This window comes from Cibotium barometz, chromosome 46 (genome assembly GCF_041138505.1).
Source record: "Cibotium barometz isolate CiBa-2024 chromosome 46, ASM4113850v1, whole genome shotgun sequence".
Taxonomy (NCBI): Eukaryota; Viridiplantae; Streptophyta; class Polypodiopsida; order Cyatheales; family Cibotiaceae; genus Cibotium; species Cibotium barometz.
This window is the reverse complement of record NC_141091.1, coordinates 21390538-21409065: the sequence shown is the minus strand read 5'-3', so window position 1 is coordinate 21409065 and position 18528 is coordinate 21390538. Positions and strand designations below refer to the sequence as shown.

General features: G+C 40.2%; 1 long non-coding RNA gene and 1 pseudogene across 1 annotated transcript; one reads left to right on the top strand and one right to left on the bottom strand.

Moving 5' to 3' along the window:
* Window positions 1-240: 240 nt before the first annotated feature.
* Window positions 241-1131, top strand: LOC147611987 (uncharacterized). The gene is made up of 2 exons (XR_015263695.1): window positions 241-740; window positions 1022-1131. It is a non-coding gene; the product is annotated as an uncharacterized LOC147611987 (long non-coding RNA).
* Window positions 1132-1541: 410 nt separating this feature from the next.
* On the bottom strand, window positions 1542-9805 carry LOC147611986 (acetate--CoA ligase CCL3 pseudogene; annotated as a pseudogene).
* Between the last annotated feature and the right edge of the window lie 8723 nt (window positions 9806-18528).

Below are 18528 nucleotides of genomic sequence, written 5' to 3'. Positions count from 1 at the left end.
ACGTCGCAACTTGTGAGTGCCATTTAATGTCCCACTCGGGCTGCCACTGCACGTTTCCATCCTCCCCAGTCATTTCCATCAACGGACAGCGTTAGCGGTCGCGGGCCCCGTCGCTGTCGGTTAAGTCTTTCGACTCGCAAGCCACTGCTTGGGCCCAGCCCCACTTTCCAACGTCGTCCCGTTTTTCTAGTGAGCTCTCCATGCCCGGGTTTACAACTTACAAGAAAGCCAAATGCCAATTTGACCTGCGATCGATTCGATCGCAAGCATTAAAGAAGGCACTCTTTTCAGGGTCCATATTTTACCTACATCAGTGGCGAATCGCGATCTCCCGATGGCCTGAGGCTCCGCGTGAAGATCTTCATACGGGATCTTCTCGCGTTCGAGAGCGATGACGGGGCCAGGTGCCGCCTGGCTGACCCCACGGCAGAGTTCTACTTCTCCCTGGCCTACTTCTCTCGCCCAAGGAGGCCCTTATGCTCTTGTTGTCGCTAACCAGAAAGAGGAGGAGGAGATTCGCAGCAGCAGAAGCAAGGCTCCCTGACTGCGGGAGGCCCTCCAGGAGGTGTGGCTCCGCAAGGAAGAGAGGCGTGTGCACCTCCCATGACCTCGCACCAGTAATCCAGCGCTGGTTCGAGGGTTTCAACCTTCAAGGAGGAGTTCAAGCGCTTCAACAAGACCGGGGACCAATGTCCCTTAATGTTGAGAAGGGACTCCTCTGTGTTCTTTTTTTGCTCCAGGTAACCTCCCTCCCTCCTTCCCTCCCTCCCTCCCTCCCTCGTGACTCGTGTTCTCAGCATGTCCCTCCATCCCTATGTAAATCAAATCCTTAGTTACAGATGCTCGGGCAGCATCAATCTCAAAGAGGTGGAGCAAACCACATGTTCGCCCTTCTAATTTACCATGCTTTCGCATAATCTGTATCTAATTCGAGATGGAGTAAACCACATCTTCGCCCTTGAGGTCATGCATAGTTTAAAAACAAAATAAAATTGTGAGGTTTTTTTTTGGGTTACTGTAGGCTCGAACCCAGGACATGCACTTCGGCAGCTTGTGTGCTGTTGTATGTCGAGGATGGGGCTTAATGTATCCCTATGTATTGAGAGAGAATGAGGAGGATTTTGTTTGGGTTACAGCACATGGTAACCAAGTTCTATCTTAATGTGTTGTAACTTTCTGTCTTTTAAAGCTTATGTGCCTCATGTTTTTGCATGAGTTTGCTTGAGGTTATCAGCAACCCTTATTTTACAAGCTCAAATTTTCGTTAAATTTACATTGAAATATGAGATTATCCCCTTTGGGAGGGGTTTCTCGAATGCCGTAATCATCGCCTCTCTCTTAAATTGTCTTCTATCTTATCTCCAGCACACTGGGTCTGCAGGGCCCCATGTTGGCTGATAACTGAGTGTGAGCAGTAACCCTAGTATGGTTTGCTGAAGGTTGAATAGTGCAATCTGATGTACGAGACCTGCTTATAGTCTTATAAATGTGCAATCTGATGTACGAGACCTGCTTTTATAGTCTTATAAATGTTATAAACATCAATGATCTGCCATTGGTGGTTTTTGTAAGGTTCTAGATAGCTCATGTTTGTAAGGCCCCTATTTTGGGGAGAAGCCATGAATGAGTAGTTAGACACCTAATCCTAGATAACAAGCTAGACAATGGTTTTAGTGATGGAATAGCATGGAGTTGGCTTTATTAGGTTCAACGCGCTGGAGATAGGTTGCAAGAAGGTGTACCAAGAGTTTCTGCAGGCTAGTCAACCTGGTCAGCGCGGTGCTTTTAAAATTGTCCTGCCCACCCTAAAAAGAGTGCCCGCCCAAGATACCATCCAGGTCAATGAACAAAACTGGTCCTCCACTTGTTCACACAGGCCGCCAAAAAATGTAGGCATTGAGGATTAGTCCCAGCTTGTAATTACTCCATTCATTTTCCAAGTGCAAAACTGAGAGGTAGATACTAAAAGTGCACATTATCCACATGCGACCTTGATTTTCCTGAATTGTTTTCACGTGGGAGACCTGTAGTCATTTCTACCCTAAAGCTACCATATGCAAATGATTTACAAGTATGGTATAAAAGGCCCAAGTACAGCATGTGACAAGGTCCAGCTTGTGTATGAGAGGACAACATGATGAATTTCCCTTACTTTAAAATGTTGACAAAAATACCGCAGTTGCCTAGGCCGAGGGCAACTCAACAGACAGCATCCAATTTTACAACCCAAAAAAACAAGAGAGGAAATTTAAGTTTAAGCCTTTCTCAGTGCATGAGGTAAAATGTGCTAAAATCTTGTTTACACTTTCGGAGAGTGATTAATTCATGTTGATTGTAACGACAAGAAAACCAAGCTCGCATTGTTATCTCTATTTAAGTACCTAATGCAGCTCCCATTGCATTGCTATATGAATTTTAGCATACAATGTACAGTTATTATGACTTGCACCTTGCAACAATCCATCACAACAACTTATGTCAGTGAATCAATACCAAAAAGATTTACAGTTTGCTTCTTGACAAAGAAAGCAGATTCAAGGTCTTTGCCCGTGATTGCAAGACATGCTTTTGAATCTTTCCTGTTGCTGTCTTAGGTAGTGGTTCAAAAATTACACACTTTGGGACCATGAAATGTGGCGTATTGGAGCGGCAGAAGTTTATAATGTCCTTGACCTGAGCAGGAGACTCATGCCCTGTTTGAGAGTGACAAATGCACATGGAGACTCCCCCCATTTTTCATCAGGCTGTGCTACGACAGATGCTTCAAGCACATTTGGATGTTGATAACCTCCAAACTGCTTATATTTTCTCCTCCAGATATAATAATATCTTTCTCTGTGTCTTTGATTTCAATGTAGCCATCAGGATGCTTTACAGCCAGATCACCTGTGTGAAACCATCCCCCCTGAAAGCTTTTTTTTGTTGCTTCTGGGTTTTTCAAATAACCTTTCATAACCATGTTTCCCTGCATCACAATTTCACCTATAGTTGTTCCATCTGCAGGAACAGCAGTAACAGTGCCTCTGTGAACAACATCAAGGCCCTCCAGCCCAGTAGAACGCACACCCTGGCGTGCTTTAAGCCGTGCTCGCTCCTTTAAAGGCAGGCTTTCCCATTCACTCTTCCATGCACAGATTATGCACGGGCCATATGTCTCTGTGAGGCCATAGATATGTGTAACTTTAAATCCCTCCATCTCCATCTTTTCTAAAACAGAGGCCGGTGCACACCCGCTTTGATAGGAATTTTGTCAGAAGCTGGTGCATTGATAATGGTGTTTAGGACAATTGGAGCAGCACACAAGTGCGTCACGCCATGTTCTGCAATAGCTGAATAGATGCCGTTCGCTGTCACCTGAACAAAGTTCAAACACATCTGCTAGAAGTTTATTTTACATTGTCATGGCATCATGCAATTAAGTAGAGAATGGGGTCACTGAAACTTTCCAACCTATCAAAAAGACTATAGTATGGCCATTAATATTCAGATGTACTTTAAAATACAGAATCTCCATATAAATGGAACATTAGCAATAACAAGTACGTTATGAGGTTTCACACAATATGAGTACTAATCTTCCAGTCTATATAACTTATAGTGGATGCCAAAGCTTGAAGAGTGCGGGGATTTAGGTAGGCTAATCAACAAATATAGTGATGTTTGACTCATTTTTTAAGTTGCCTTATCCACTTGATGGTTCAGTCTGCATTGTACCCATATTTCCATGTCAGCCCATGGGAGCCCTTGCAGCCCTTTCCCTTGTATAGGAGTATTATGCTTAGACTGATTATATTGTCAGAAGCTTGCTGGCCTGATCATAATCTTATTTTACTCCTCTACTCTACAGTCAGGAATTAATGAGTTTCCAATTCTCAACAGTGGTATCTACCGATAAGCTGTATCTAAACATTTTCGAACAGTTATGGGAATCAGATGCAGGTTGGTTATGCTCCCAGGTGGCTGCTGCCTGAGTTATTCAAGGCTAAATTAATTTACTCTCTTAAATGGAACTTAATTGTATAATTTTCTGTTTGAGCATCTCTTTTTGATGATTGATCTAAAATTTATACATCTTGTTCCAAGGCTCAAGCATATGCATCCACAGTGACCTCTACGTCCCGTTCAAGCCTCCCTGAACATTTACAAGTGGGAATCCCAGCCAAAGCTGTCCAGGATGTGAAAGGCTTTGAGCGGATGCAAATAGCTATGCGAACGCTTGTGGATGCACAAGTGTTGATTCGAGGTCAGGTGGTGTGGCAATTTGTTGTCATCTCCTATAAGAGGCCTCCCAGGCTTGTCTCCTAAACACAGTCCAACACAAGATTAGAGAAAGGGGTGCAGGCAAGCGCATCACCCAACTGAGGATCAGTACTTTGATCCACCCTCAAGCCAGGGACTAAGGTTCCACTCCACAGATACTTCCAGATAGCACTCGCATCCCATACCACTAGTGCCTGCCCATAGGGGCCCTCGGTAAGACTATCTGCAATCTGCCATGTCCATGGCAGTAGTAGAAACTCTAGTCCATGCACATACCCATCAAAAGTGCAACGCACAATTGACTACCAAATAACCGAAGGCATCTATATAGTTATAACTGCTGCTACAAATAGCTAACTTGCTATAGATAGCCAATAGCATTGTTTTATTAATTTTGAACCTTAGCCCTCTGTATTTGCCTACTATCTCCTAATCGGAGGGTCCCCTAACCCTATTGGATTAGGCATGCTAATCCGAGGATTAGCTCCAGGTACATAGCATGCTTCCCTTCCTCTTTGAAACAAAATCTGTCTAAGCAAGGAAACCGGGGAACCTATGTTGTATACTAGCAATTGTCTCCCAAGTCAAGTCATCCTTTGCCCTATGTTTCCACTTAATTTTATACTCAGGTATCAACTTATTTCTAAGTTTTTTTCCCCTGAAATCAACCATAGCTTCCGGTTCATTTGGAACATAGGACAAGTCCTCAACCTCAATAAGTTCTTGAGGAGTCACAATGCTATCGTCAACTTCCGGTATCTCTTTCAATCTACTAACATGAAAAGACTACGATGAACTTTCACATTCTGAGGCAGTTCTAGTCTATAGGCTACCTCTCCGATCTTTTGAAGGATCCATAGTACCTAGGGAGTAACTTCCCAACCTTCCCCATTCATAAGGTCTCTAAACTCTTGGGTATTTGCAAATACACGAGCATTTCCTTGGATAAGTCCCCCGGCGAACGTTGTCTATCAACATAAAACCATGCTCTATCCAAAGAACTCCTGATAGAATCTCTACCTCTGGCTAGCATCTCCTCTTGGAGTCGTATGCACGAAGCATATCCTCCAAAACGTGATTCACCCTCTCCGTTTGCCCGTTGGATTGAGGATGATTAGAGGAACTCAAACTGAGCGGGGATTTACTCTGTCGAATCTGTCCCTTCCTAATATATTCCAACAACTGTCCCACGCAATCTCATCCTCTTCTAGTTGACTTAACCTGTAAGGTGCAATACTCAGGGGCTGAGACCTTGGAATCAACTCAATCCTATGGAACTGATTGATTGGGCGGTAAACCATGAGGTAACTCTACGAGAAAAACATTAGCGAACATTACTTTGATGTTTTCTAACTCAAGTGTCTCCCAAACATCTAACTTACTAGACATAAAATTAGAAGTAACATAAATGAAAGAAGATCAAGAACACATTGACTTCATAATCGAAATACGAACTCTGTATAATATAATGAAGTTTTGCAGAGTAGAGGGTGGGACTCCAAAATCACCCTCAAGACAAATTGGAGGATCTTCCAGTAGAAAAGACAATGTATGATCCTTGCAGTTTACATGGACACATGGTTATGAAACAATTCTTTACCTATAATAATGCCTACCCTATCTAGATTCATCAACAAAAAATCTAGACTATCGAAATAACTCTGGGTACATATAGGTAGCTGGGTCACACATATGTCCCAAATCTGTCCATGCTCCACTGCCAGGTTCGCATGGTAGACATGATCACTTGGTCACTCCCAATATCTGCACCAATTTGGCATTAATAAAATTGAGAGTGCTACCAGGATCAAATAGGATATGTACAGGTTTCCCCAAGCCTGATCCATACATACGTATGAGATCATTGGGCCCGAAAACTGCTATACTAAAGTTACAATCCATGCAAGAACTATGATCAAGAACTGTGCTATGAACGAAAGTAATCTTAGGGTTACCTGTTGTCAAATCCCCATAGGATCTCCTCGTAGAACGCTCCTGGTACGAGACTCGAAACCTGCAAACAAACCAAACAAACAAGAAGGGGGTGCAGGCCTGACTCACCTCCCAACCATGACAGCTGTGGGCAAGCCCACAGACTTGGCTGTCCCCACCGAGCCACGAGCTGAGCTAACTAGATGGACGTACCGACCAATCTCTACCTCGCGACGTCCCATATCGCCACGAAGCTACCCTCGCGGGCCTCGAGAAGACTGCTGCCGGTCTCGGTTGCATGAAGCAGGTGCACGTCAGGCTCCAGACCATAGAGCTCTCACAAATCACGCGAGACTCTATATGACTAATGACTAACCTTGGCCACCCTTTTATAGGCTCTTGGCCGGTCATCGGCGTCTCACACTTGGGCGCCCGCCCGTCCATACTTGGGTGCCTTCCCGTTAGTCTATCCCTAACTGAGCTCGCCAATTAGCTTGCCTAGCTCCAAGCTTCTCCAAACCTCGAAGCTAGTCTTGTGTGCGTGTAGCACCACACGATAGATACACACTGTGCACATGACATACTCCCCTTCCTCTAAGAGCTCACTCTCCTGTGCTCACTAAAAAGCCATGGTAATCTCTCTGAAGAGTAGTCAATGTCTCCCATGTAGCGTTCTCCTCAACACGATCCTTCCACTTAATCTTGTATTCCGTGATAAGCCTATTACGCAATCTTTTTTCACGAAATCTAAGAATCTTTTCATGTTCGTGTGGAACAAATGTCATGTCCTGAACATCTATGATTTCTTGAGGAGTAACTAACTGGTTTGTTCCACCCAGTACTTTCTTAAGTCTATTGATATGAAATACAGGATGAACTTTCACATTAGAAGGCAAATCCAGTTCATATGCAAGTGAACCAATCCGTCGTATAATACGAAATGGTCCACAGTATCTAGGGGATAATTTCGGAGTCTGTAAAGTCTCGGAATCTTTCGGAACTCGCAAATACACCATCGTTCCTTCAGAGAACTCTCTGGGTGAACGATGTCTATTAGAATAAAATCTGTCTCGGTCTTGAGCACTTCTAATAGATTCCTTCGCAACTTGTAACATTTCCTGCATATCTTGCAAAAATCTATGTGCTCCATCATGCTGAAGTCCTGAGAATCCTACTGTAACAGGTGATCTAGGTTGAAAACCATACATAAGCATGAAAGGACTAAAACCTGTACTCGTATGCTTAGTATTGTTATATGCAAATTCTAACATAGGAAGATAATCCTCCCATGAAGTCTGGCCATTAGATTGAGGATGATCTGAAATGGAACTCAAATTCAAAGTTGTTTCCAACTTCTCAAAAACAAGTTTTCAAAAATCAATCATAAACTTAGAGTCCCTATCATTGTGTCCTGTGGTAACCCGTACAGTCTAAATAATTACTCGATAAACTGTCGTGCTAATTGCGTACTTGTAATAGTCTTCCAGGTCGGTAAAAATCTAGCCATTTTTGTCAAGCGATCTACCACAACCCAAATTGAATCGTGGCCTTGATGTGTTCTTGCCAATCTGGTAATAAAATCCATGGAAATACTTTCCCATTTATTACCTGGGATTTGCAAAGGATGCAACAACCCAGCCTGTCTAAAGCGTTCAGCTTTATTTGCTTGACAAACTTGACACTTGAGAACATAATCTTCAAAAAGTGTGTTTCACTAACGATAGCATCCTGTGTACCCCACGGTGTCCAGCAAAAGGGGCATCGTGACACTCCTTAAGAATCTTGGACCGAATGTCCGGGGTCTGTGGTACACAAATTTTGTCATTGCGGAATACTAAACCATTCCGAATCATCCACTGGCCACCTGTAGCCTAAATGGTAGGCTGTTCAGTCATCGAGTCTTGGTCAATCAATGAGCTCCCGTCCTGGATCTTCTGCCAAAATGGACCAAAATAACTATCAGTCCTGTAAAGCCCTCTCAATCACTGAAATAAGTCAGTAGAAATCTTGGTGAACAACAAAGTATTCACCTCTCTAATTCGACTAAGCGCATCTGCAACACTATTCATGGACCCTCTATGATAACGAATCTCAAAATCAAAATCTTGCATTAACTCGGTCCAACGAGCTTTCCTCAAATCATCCGCATCACACACATACTTGATTGACTGATGATCAGTCAATACCACAAACTTGGAGCCATATAAATAATGTCTCCAAACCTTGAGAGCATGAATCACAGTATAAAGCTCTTTCTCAAGGGTTGGTCAACGAGATTGAGTGTTGTCTAGCTTTTTACTTTCATAAGCAACAGGTTTACCATCTTGAAATAGAGCAACCCCGATGGCATAGTCACTAGCATCAGTTTCAAGAACATAAGGCCGCGGGTAATGCTAAGATAGGTGCTTCCTTGACTTTATCTTTCAAAAGTCTGAAGGCCATATCTAACTCGTTATTCCAAGTGATAGGTTGATTTGACTTACATCCACGACCTTTCAACAAGTCGGTCATCGGTAGTGTGAGCTGAGAGTACTCTCGCACAGATTTTCAAAGAAAAACAACAAAAACCGAGGAAAGAACGAAGTTGTTTCACTTTTCACGGTATAGGCCAGTCCAGAACCTTCTGAACTCGGTCATAGTCAATGCTCAACCCATCTCTAGTGATCTTGTGTTCCCAAGTAAATGATGTCTGTCATGAAAAACTGACATTTACTTAATTTAGCATATAGTCGAGTCTATCTTAAAATAGATAAGACAATCTGAGGTGTCTAACATGATCCTCAAGAGTATGACTATGTATCAAAATATCATCCAGGAATACAACCACAAATTTTTCCAAATGTTCACGAAAAAGATCGTTCATGGAAAGTGGCTGGAGCATTGGTTAACCCAAAAGGTAATACGAGAAACTCATAATGGCCATACCTAGTCCGAAAGGCGGTTCTTTCGACATGCCTGTCACATGAATACGTATCTGGTGATAGCCAGTACGTAAATCTATCTTCGTGAAATATTTTGCTCTTTCTAACCGGTCAATGAGGTCATCTGATCTAGGGAGAGGCAGATAAAGAACCCGTTTTGGGCTAGACTCACGAGCTTGTGCTACTTGTATGGGCAGGGAAGGCTTGTGGAGAGTCCAGGTGGTTGTCGGCCAGCACATATAAGGACCTTTGTTCTGTCAGCTGTAGCAAATGGACATTTATTTGTCCATGACTTGGCTGATGTGGTGCCTGATGTATAGGAGAGGGAAATGCTTTCCCACTCATCTTTTGGAGAAATCCATGCAAACAATGGGTCCGCGGATTGTAAGAAATCCTCATACTTTGTGCTCCCTTCCTAGAGCAGCAAGAAGAGATGCTTTTGGGCAATTGTCATCTTCGATAACAATTAGAAGAGGATGCTTGAAGCCAGACCCCTCCTTTGCCAACCTCTACAGAGCCTCATCAATCAATGCAAAGAACTCTTGGTCTACTAGGATGACTTTGGTAGCAGAATGTTGCAGAAGAAATGAGATGGTGCGAGCATCAAGTCGGATGTTTATACCATTTATGACAGCGCCTGCCATGGGGATACCAAAGTGAGACTCGTACATGGCTAGGATGTTGGGTGCAACCACAGAACCTGCAGGAGGAGAAGATCATTAGTGCTCAAAGATCAATGGTCTTTCATAAGGCAGTCCTCTCCATCTCTTTCTCCAAGCATCTTAGAATGATCAATGTAAACCATAGCTTTTTCCTTAGCATTTTTGAGCATGTTAGTATATTCTTTACTCTCTCTGCCTATGATGTAGTGAAATGTCAAAAACGAAAAAAAGAGCAAGAGAATTAGGGTTTGAAAAATTTACTAATTCAAACAATTTATGAGGTTTCAAGCATAGAAGCAAAGAAAAATAGTGGTCTAAAGAAGTTATCTAATGAGATGCATTGTATGATCAACCTAATGTCAACTTCAAAGTGTGACAATATCAATAGGTGGTAGTGATATTGATGAAGCATTACTAAATAACCTTCATTATTTTATCACAAAAGAATGCCTTGTTAGTAGTTGCTCATTGAAAAGAGGGGGTACAATTTTCCATCTTCACTATCAAATGGTAATTAGAATTCATGCAAAGTTTATTATTTCAGTTAATAAACTCATCAAAAAGTATCTTGGATGGGATAGTAAGAATCCTATTTGTGGAATTCAGAGCGTTAAGGGGAAAAAAATATGCACACATTTTATGGTTTAATAGGTTATTGTATGAAAGATCTAGACAAGCCTCATTATAAAAATGTGTCACATAATATTAGTGCACACGATATTTCGATGGGAAAAGAAATTTACATGCAATATGGTACGAATGATCTCAAGAACAGAGTTTGTCTCACTCTCGCAAATATTTTTGATATAGCATTGATGTTTTGGAAATTCTATTTAAAGTATTCTTTAGTAGGCAATAATATTTGCACGTGCCTATCTTCTAAGTGGTTCCTATTGGATAAAACCTTATCAAGAAAGAATTAAATAGTTGAAAATGTATATAAAACAAATAATCAAACAATTGAAATAAGGGAGGAAGAGTAAACACATAGAATTGGTAAGGTACACAACATTACCATAGATAGTGATGGTGATGATAGTGACAAAGAGGAGAACATCCACAAGCTAGAATATATTTCTTTGTACAAAAAAAAAAGAATAATCACAAGAAAGTGCAATAAATCACACTGTTAATATGTTCCTTTCAAATTTGAATCCATGGAAATATTTATCACCAAAAATAAAAATATCTATGGTTCTATTTTTGTCTTTCTCTTTCTAAATTATTAGAGGCAACTTTTTTCAAAGAGTACAGGCACTATGTTATGAGCCAAATACTCTTTCTTACACACACACACACACACACACACAATATTATATATTAATCAAAAACCAAATCTTAATTTTTAAGAATCAAAATTAAAAAAGAAATTCTACCCTTGGGTCCAGGCTTTATTTTTTATGAGCACCCTTTTAAAATTGACGGGTTTTGGTGAAATATAGCAAGTTCTTTTATATTTAGTGTCATTTTTGATAGGCATTTTAAAAATTTGCAAGTAATTTACGGCCAAAATGTTAAAAACCGAGCGTGGCTTCCGTCAAATAGCAACTATGCAAGAAGGTCCCATGACTATTCCCTTTGATTGAGTCTTTCTTTTGGAGGCTCATAATGTTCTCCATAAGATGACCAAAAAACAACGCCTTTAGACCATGATAAAATGGCCCATGACCTAGTGAGAACCATCAACCTTGAAGGTACCTCCAAAAGCTTCAATGCATGTAACCTCTACATTGACTTCAATTTCACACTCTCAAACCTTGCCTTGGCTAACATGTCATCCATGAAAATCCCACTCTCTAAGAATCATGCTATGATTTCTAGACATAATATCCTATCACATACCAAGAAGGTCATGTTATGTGGTCTTGGCACTCATTCTGCAAATCAAAGGGTGCAGGTCACTTCTGCTTGAATTTGAGGGATAGGATTTTAGGTTCCACCCTCTGTGCCTTTGTGTTTGAGAAAACTATAACTACTAGGATAAGGGCCCAAGACATTTTAAAGGAAGGCCTCGCATGAAGAACTACATTGCGTATACCTTTCATACCGTAGGGCTAGCCAAATATTATCACCAACATGCCTCAAGCTAGATTCTTCCATGGTTATAAGTCGGTCCTAAATTTATTTAATTTTGTTAATTAAAGTTTAATTTATGCAAATCTATGTTATGCTCTAATTTTTGTGCTATTGCCCAATGGTATGGAAATCAACCTTTTACTTCACCAACAATTTTTGACAGTGTCCTAATTCTTTAGCCTTTCTGTGCAAGTATTCCTCCTTTGTCTAAAACTTTAATATTTACCAAAAATCAAATCCTTGACCTTGTTTTCTCCAAATAATTCCCTAAAATTTTACTTTTGAATTTTTCCAAAAAATCCTTCTCTTTGATTGGTTCCTAAAGGTCTGATACTACTATCAGGATCTTTAGACACTTGGAGAAGAAATTTTAATTCTCAAGCACAAAAAGTAGAGCATAACATAGACTTGCACAAATTAAAAGCATAAACCTTCATAAACAAAATCAAATAAATAAGAGAGATGGAAAATAGAGAAGAGAACACTGCCATCAACACAAGATTGGGTTGAATCTTAGATGAGTGTGGCCCTTGTACCACTCACCCATATTTATATGTGGCCCTTAGATGAGTGTGGCCCTTGTACCACTCACCCATATTTATATGTATTAGAAAGCTTTCTTTTCAAAAAGATAACTCCAAAAACAAAGCACAATGCTTCTGATTTTTTGAGCATAAAGCTCTTATAAAAATATAGCAAGCTACAAATATAAATTCTTGGGCTTACCAAAAGTATGGACCAAATAAGTATGGATTTTATTACTGGTTTTCCTTTGACTATTAATAAGAATGATATGATTTGGACTATAGTTTATTTCTTGTAAACAAACATTGACTACTTATTTCATTAAACAAGTGTTTGTGCATCATGGTTTACCAAAGATCATTGTTTCTAATAGAGAGAATAGTGACTTTTGGACTACTTTTTTTGATAATCTTGGAACAAAACTTGATTTCTCTACTGCTTTTCATCCTCAATCAAATGGACAAATCGAAGTAACGAATAGTGCAATTCTTGACTTTCTTAAATCATGTCTTTTACAATCTACATATAATAATTGTTCTTATGCTGCTTACTAAGAAAGTACCATTTAAGATAGTCTATGGTAAGGCTTTGCCAACTCTTGTTACTAGACTTTCACATTCTATAGTGGTTGTAGATTCTTTTATTTTAGAGAACTTGACCAAATTCATTTTAGTAAAATTAAATATTCAAAAAGCTCAAGAAAAATACATGAAGTACGCAAATCGTAAACGAAAACATGTCATCTTCAATGAAGGTGATTATGTACTGCTTTGTATTGAGAAAAGGAGACTAAGTCTATAGAGACCAATCTTGTAGTAAAATTAGCTCCTAGATTTTATGAACCTTTCAAGATAATTGCAAAGATAAATGATAATGCATATAAGTTGGAGCTACCTTCTAATTGGCATATTCATAATTCTTTTCATATTAGTCTTTTGAGACCTCTTAGAGGACCTCTACCTTCTCATCGACCTATATTAGAACAACCTCTTGAATTGGTAGATGAAGAAGAACATCTTGTACCTAAGTCTATCATTGACCATGAGATCATCACTATATGCACATGCAACACTTATGTTAAGTATCTTGTAACTTTCAAGAATCATCTTATTGAAGATGCCAAATGGATGCCATAAAATTTTTCCCATTCTTACTAAAACCTCATGCACTCTTACCATCCACGTAATTGAGGTTAATTGCAATCCGAGCAAGAGGGAATATTAGTCATAACCTCTATGGGGACGTCCATTATTTTATATCGGGATATTTTATTTTACATACGGCTTTTATTTATGTCATATACCAGGATTAATGTGTTTACTCAGCTATGTGTGTTGGTATGATATAGTCAAGATTAATGTGATTAATCACATATGTGTACTGACTAATATTATTTTAGATATAGGAAATGATCAAGTAGCGGATTATGTGTTAATTCGTGGGTGAAACGTGTGTTGGACTACCATGAGATAATTTGGAAGATATGTAAACACCTATTATGGTTTCATATTTTGGCATTAGTATTTTTTGTAAGGCTAGGGCCTTAAACCTTTGTACATACCAATTATTATTTTATACTTTTGGTAGGCCCAAGACTTTATAGTTGTAGCTTGCTATATTTTTGTAAGAGATTTTATGCTCAAAAACTCAAAAGCCCTGTGCTTTATTTTTGTAGTTATCTTCTTGAAAATAAAGCTTTCTAATACATATAAATATGGGTGAGTGGTACAAGGGCCACACTCATCCAGAGGGAATTCAACCCAATCTTGTGTCGACGGTGATCTCTATTTTTTTCTCTCTTGTTTATTTAATTTTGGTTTATTAAGCTTTATACTTTTAATTTATGCAAGTCTATGTTATGCTCTAATTTTTACGCTTAAGAATTAGAATTTCGTCATAAAGGTCATGACAAAAACTAATCCCAAACGGGAAGTTGTTCAAGTAGCAAGATGCAATCCCTCTAAAGATATGAGCTATCCCTCCAAAGATGTAAGAGCTATCCCTCCAAAGAATTAAAAGGTACAAGAATGTAAAGACAATAAAATCAGGAAAGAAATCATTATCAACAAATGGCATGATCGTGTAGCTTTGGGATTGAAGAGATATTTAAACAAGCAGAACACCCCCCCTCCCCTCTCTCTCTCTCTCTCTCTCTCTCTCTCTCTCTCTCTCAAGTAAAAAGCTTACTTTTAAGACAACTTACAATCTCCAGAATGGGCACATCAATATAGGAGCAAAGGTAACAGCCTTGGGATGTAGGCGTCTCGAGTAAAAAGATGTAGCTGATGTCATTATGTTCACATATGAGGTCCATCTTATATACTTGTAATTGAAAGTGTCACTTGAAACAATTTACATCATCCGTAATCCATAAATGAATTCTTGTGAACAATATTTGTGCATCATCTACACGCATTGACTAATTAAATTGTGCATCATCTACACGCATTGACTAATTAAATTGTGCTTAAGCTAGCTAAATAATAGACACTCAGCACACCCCTAATCATGATTGACTAATTAAATTGTGCTTAAGCTAGCTAAATAATAGACACTCAGCACACCCCTAATCATGATTGATTAAATATACTAGAGGCACCTTTGACAAGTGAGATTGCACCAATACAAGAGATATAATAAGGTGTGGGCATGTAGCCCACATGAAAGTTTCAAATACATAACGTCTATTCTATTTTTGTAATGTGAGCTTGGTTGGCTAGAGAAGGCATGCAATCTTGCAAAATATTTTTGATAATGGTTTATTAGCGTACTACATAATGAGTTACTTGAGCGTTTGTGATTACAAGGCTAAAGGTCGACCATGATTTTTTTTTAAATAGACATGATGTATTCTTGCACTGCTTATAGGTTCTTCCTCCATTTGAAGCTTGCACTTGCACCTCTATGAATGGTTTTCTTATGGCATTTTAGAAGAGAGCTTAGGCTCCCACCTCTAAATTCAAATTCTACCCCAACCTCCTTGAACCTCCTCCTCCTCTTCCCGAACTTCCAAATTCGTGGCATGTGATAGCTTTGGGAAACTCTTCCTTATGATAATATAGAGATGAATCTCAGCTTTTGAAACTAACTTAGCCTCGCATCTCCTGTTTATGCAATGTTGTAGGTATTTTTCTATCCCTTTTGTTCTTTTCTCATGGTCATAAGGTTGTGATTTTTAGTATATGCTTTGGCCCTCCATGAAACAAGTTTTTCATCAGCATTGAAGCAACCATGAATTTGAAAGCTTAGTAACCCAAACCGAAAGTTGCCATGCGCCTAATGCCAGTCTACTTGAAGCCATGCTACCAACCCACAGCTGCCACTCATCCTGTCGTGTTCCCTCAATTGGGTCGCTGCCCCCTTCCTCGCCCCTCCCCTCCAAAACGAGCTCTCGGTGCCTTACATGATCCCCCTTTATATACGACCCACACCTACTTTTATAGAAGCCTCTTTGTCGACCCCTCTTCCTCCTACAAGATCCACCAGGTAACCCCCACTGCCACCGGCCTACTCTCCACCATGGCCTCCCCTTAGTAACCCTCACAAATTGAGCAATGCCTCTCCCTAGGCAGGAAACCCTAGCCTGAGGTAATATGTGTCATTAGTGCTAGATGCTTGTTAAGGTGAAAAGAGGCTTTCTCTTCTCCTCTAATCTCGTACTGTAGTGCCATAGTTGTTGAGATGTCAAGCTCAACATGAGCTAACACTCACAAGGCGCATGCATGACCGTTCGACATTTACATCACTTACATGTTTGGTAGCTAGAATCGACATATCTTTGCCAGAGATTCTATAGCTGGACTACATCGACTAGTCCACACCTACCCACTCCACTTAGCGTGTTCACATTATGGACTGCTTGTCTATACTCTATTATGTGTGTTAGTCACTTTATCTTCTTTGTAGACCTCTTTTGTTGTGTGAAGAAGAATAATTTTCAGCCTCTCACCTTGTGTGTTCTCTTCTAGGGTTTGTGTGAGTCTCTGTGTGTGCTTGCAAGAGCTCAAGCTCTCTCCTCCCCTGCATCTTTTATTGGTATCAGAGCCTGGTTCATGCTAAGGCTGAGCAGCAAGCAAGAGAAGCAAAGAAAGTAGTACGAGGGTAAGAGCTTCATCTACTCTTCCCTCTTTGTGCTTGCTACTACACCCTTGTCGTCGGGAGCTCCTCAGGAGGCACGGCAAACGAACTCTGATTGAGGAGCTTTCTTCAGGGGAGCAGATCTACTACACCCTTGTCGTCGGGAGCTCCTCGGGAGGCACCGGCAAACGAACTCTGATTGAGGAGCTTTCTTCACGGGAGCAGATCTACAGGAGGGCAACTACACTATCCGTTGGAAAGTATTTTTTGACAGCATTTTTTGAGCCAAAAACACGTTTTAGGCATTCACGGGCACTGCGGGTAAGTTTTGATTCTCTGTAGAACTTTGTTTTTGGAAATGCAGGAAGAGCGATTGGTTGTGCAGATACTGTGTATACTGCAAAGAGATCTTAAAGTTTCCATTGGGTGTATGTATGTAAATTGAGGTCACTGGTTGTGATAGTTTGGAGGAGTATAGTACCGCTTGTAGAGAACACAACAGTTTGTGCAAGTCAAATAAGAGTGCTGTTTTTGGTAAATTTGTGTTGTAGACAAGATGTCGAATGATGGAATAAACTAGATTGTTGCAAAGAAGCTTGACAAGAAGAAATTCCATGCTTGGAGGTTTAGATTGATAAATTTTTTGATGGAAAAAGGTTATTGGGACTACATTGAAGGTGAACATGAAGAGGCACCAGAGATACCGGAGATTAATCCAACTGCTGTAGATGTAAAGAATTCAAGGATTGGAATCAAGGAGCAAGGAAAGTCATGTATTGACTTTCTATTAGTATACATGACACCATGATTGGGCATATACAGGATGCCAAGTCACCTAAGGAGGCATGGGACATCTTGGTGAAGCTGTATGAAACTAACACCAAGGCACGAAAGATTCAGTTGAAGAATGAGCTTCATACTATGAAGAAGAAAAATATGTTTGTGAATGATTATGCCTTGAAGATCAAGGGCATTATGAAATCCCTTGCATCTATTGGTGTTTCTGTTGTTGTTGATGATAAGGTGGAAGTGTGTCTACGTGGTCTCGGGCCACAATACAAGGATTCAAGTCGTCTATTCAGACTCGGGAGAACATTCCCAACTTCATAGATTTGGTATCAATGCTGATTTTTGAAGAGAAGAATTTGGGTGAAGATCAACAGTCTTCACAAAACAAAAAAAGTTTAGAGCAGCAGGCCTTCTACACAAGTTCAGGTAGAGGTCGTGGATGTGGCCAAGGTGGGGTCAAACAGGTAATTAGAATTATAGTTAGCAGCAGCAACAGTCCCAGGATTCACAACAACAACACATAGGTGGAAGAGGCCAGTTTAGAGGCAGATGGAGCCAAAGAGGTCATGGTAATTGGCAAAGGCAACATAATGATACATGAGGTTGTTTTTATTGTGGTAAGCCTAGACATGTGCAGGCAGATTTATAAGAAACAGAGTGACATGCAAAATGGAAGTGTAGCAAAATAACTATGTATTCTCTAGTAGAAATAATGAGGATAATGAGAGATTGTTTGTTATCCAACATGTTGTTAACGCTGTGTTTGGAAATGATGTAGTAGCATGTAAGGATGATGTATGGTATGTTGATTCAAGTGCTTCGAACCACATGACAAGTCATGGGGAGTGGTTCAAAGAATGAAGAGTCTTGAAAGACCATGTTTTGTTTTGAAATAGGGGATGACACTGCTCATCCGATTGCCCATGTTGGAGATGTGCCATTGTCTATGCACGATGGTAGGGTGAATACCTTTTGTATATGTACTTTATGTTCCAAACATTACAAAGAATCTGGTTTCAGTTGGCCAGATGATTGAGCAGGGTTTCCAGGTTCGGTTTGACTCTGATGGCCGTTATGTAAAAGACTTAAAGACAAGTGCAAGTTGGGGGTTGCAAAAGGCAACAAAGTGGGCAGAATGTTTACATTGAATGTAGTCTGTAGACTAAAGAAATTGTGAAAGAGCTGCCTAAGTTTAAGGTTGAAGGTATGTAGAAAGTATGTGCAGCATGTCAATTTGAAAAGCAAACAAAGCATGTATTTCCACATGATAGAAATGTGAGTAGGAA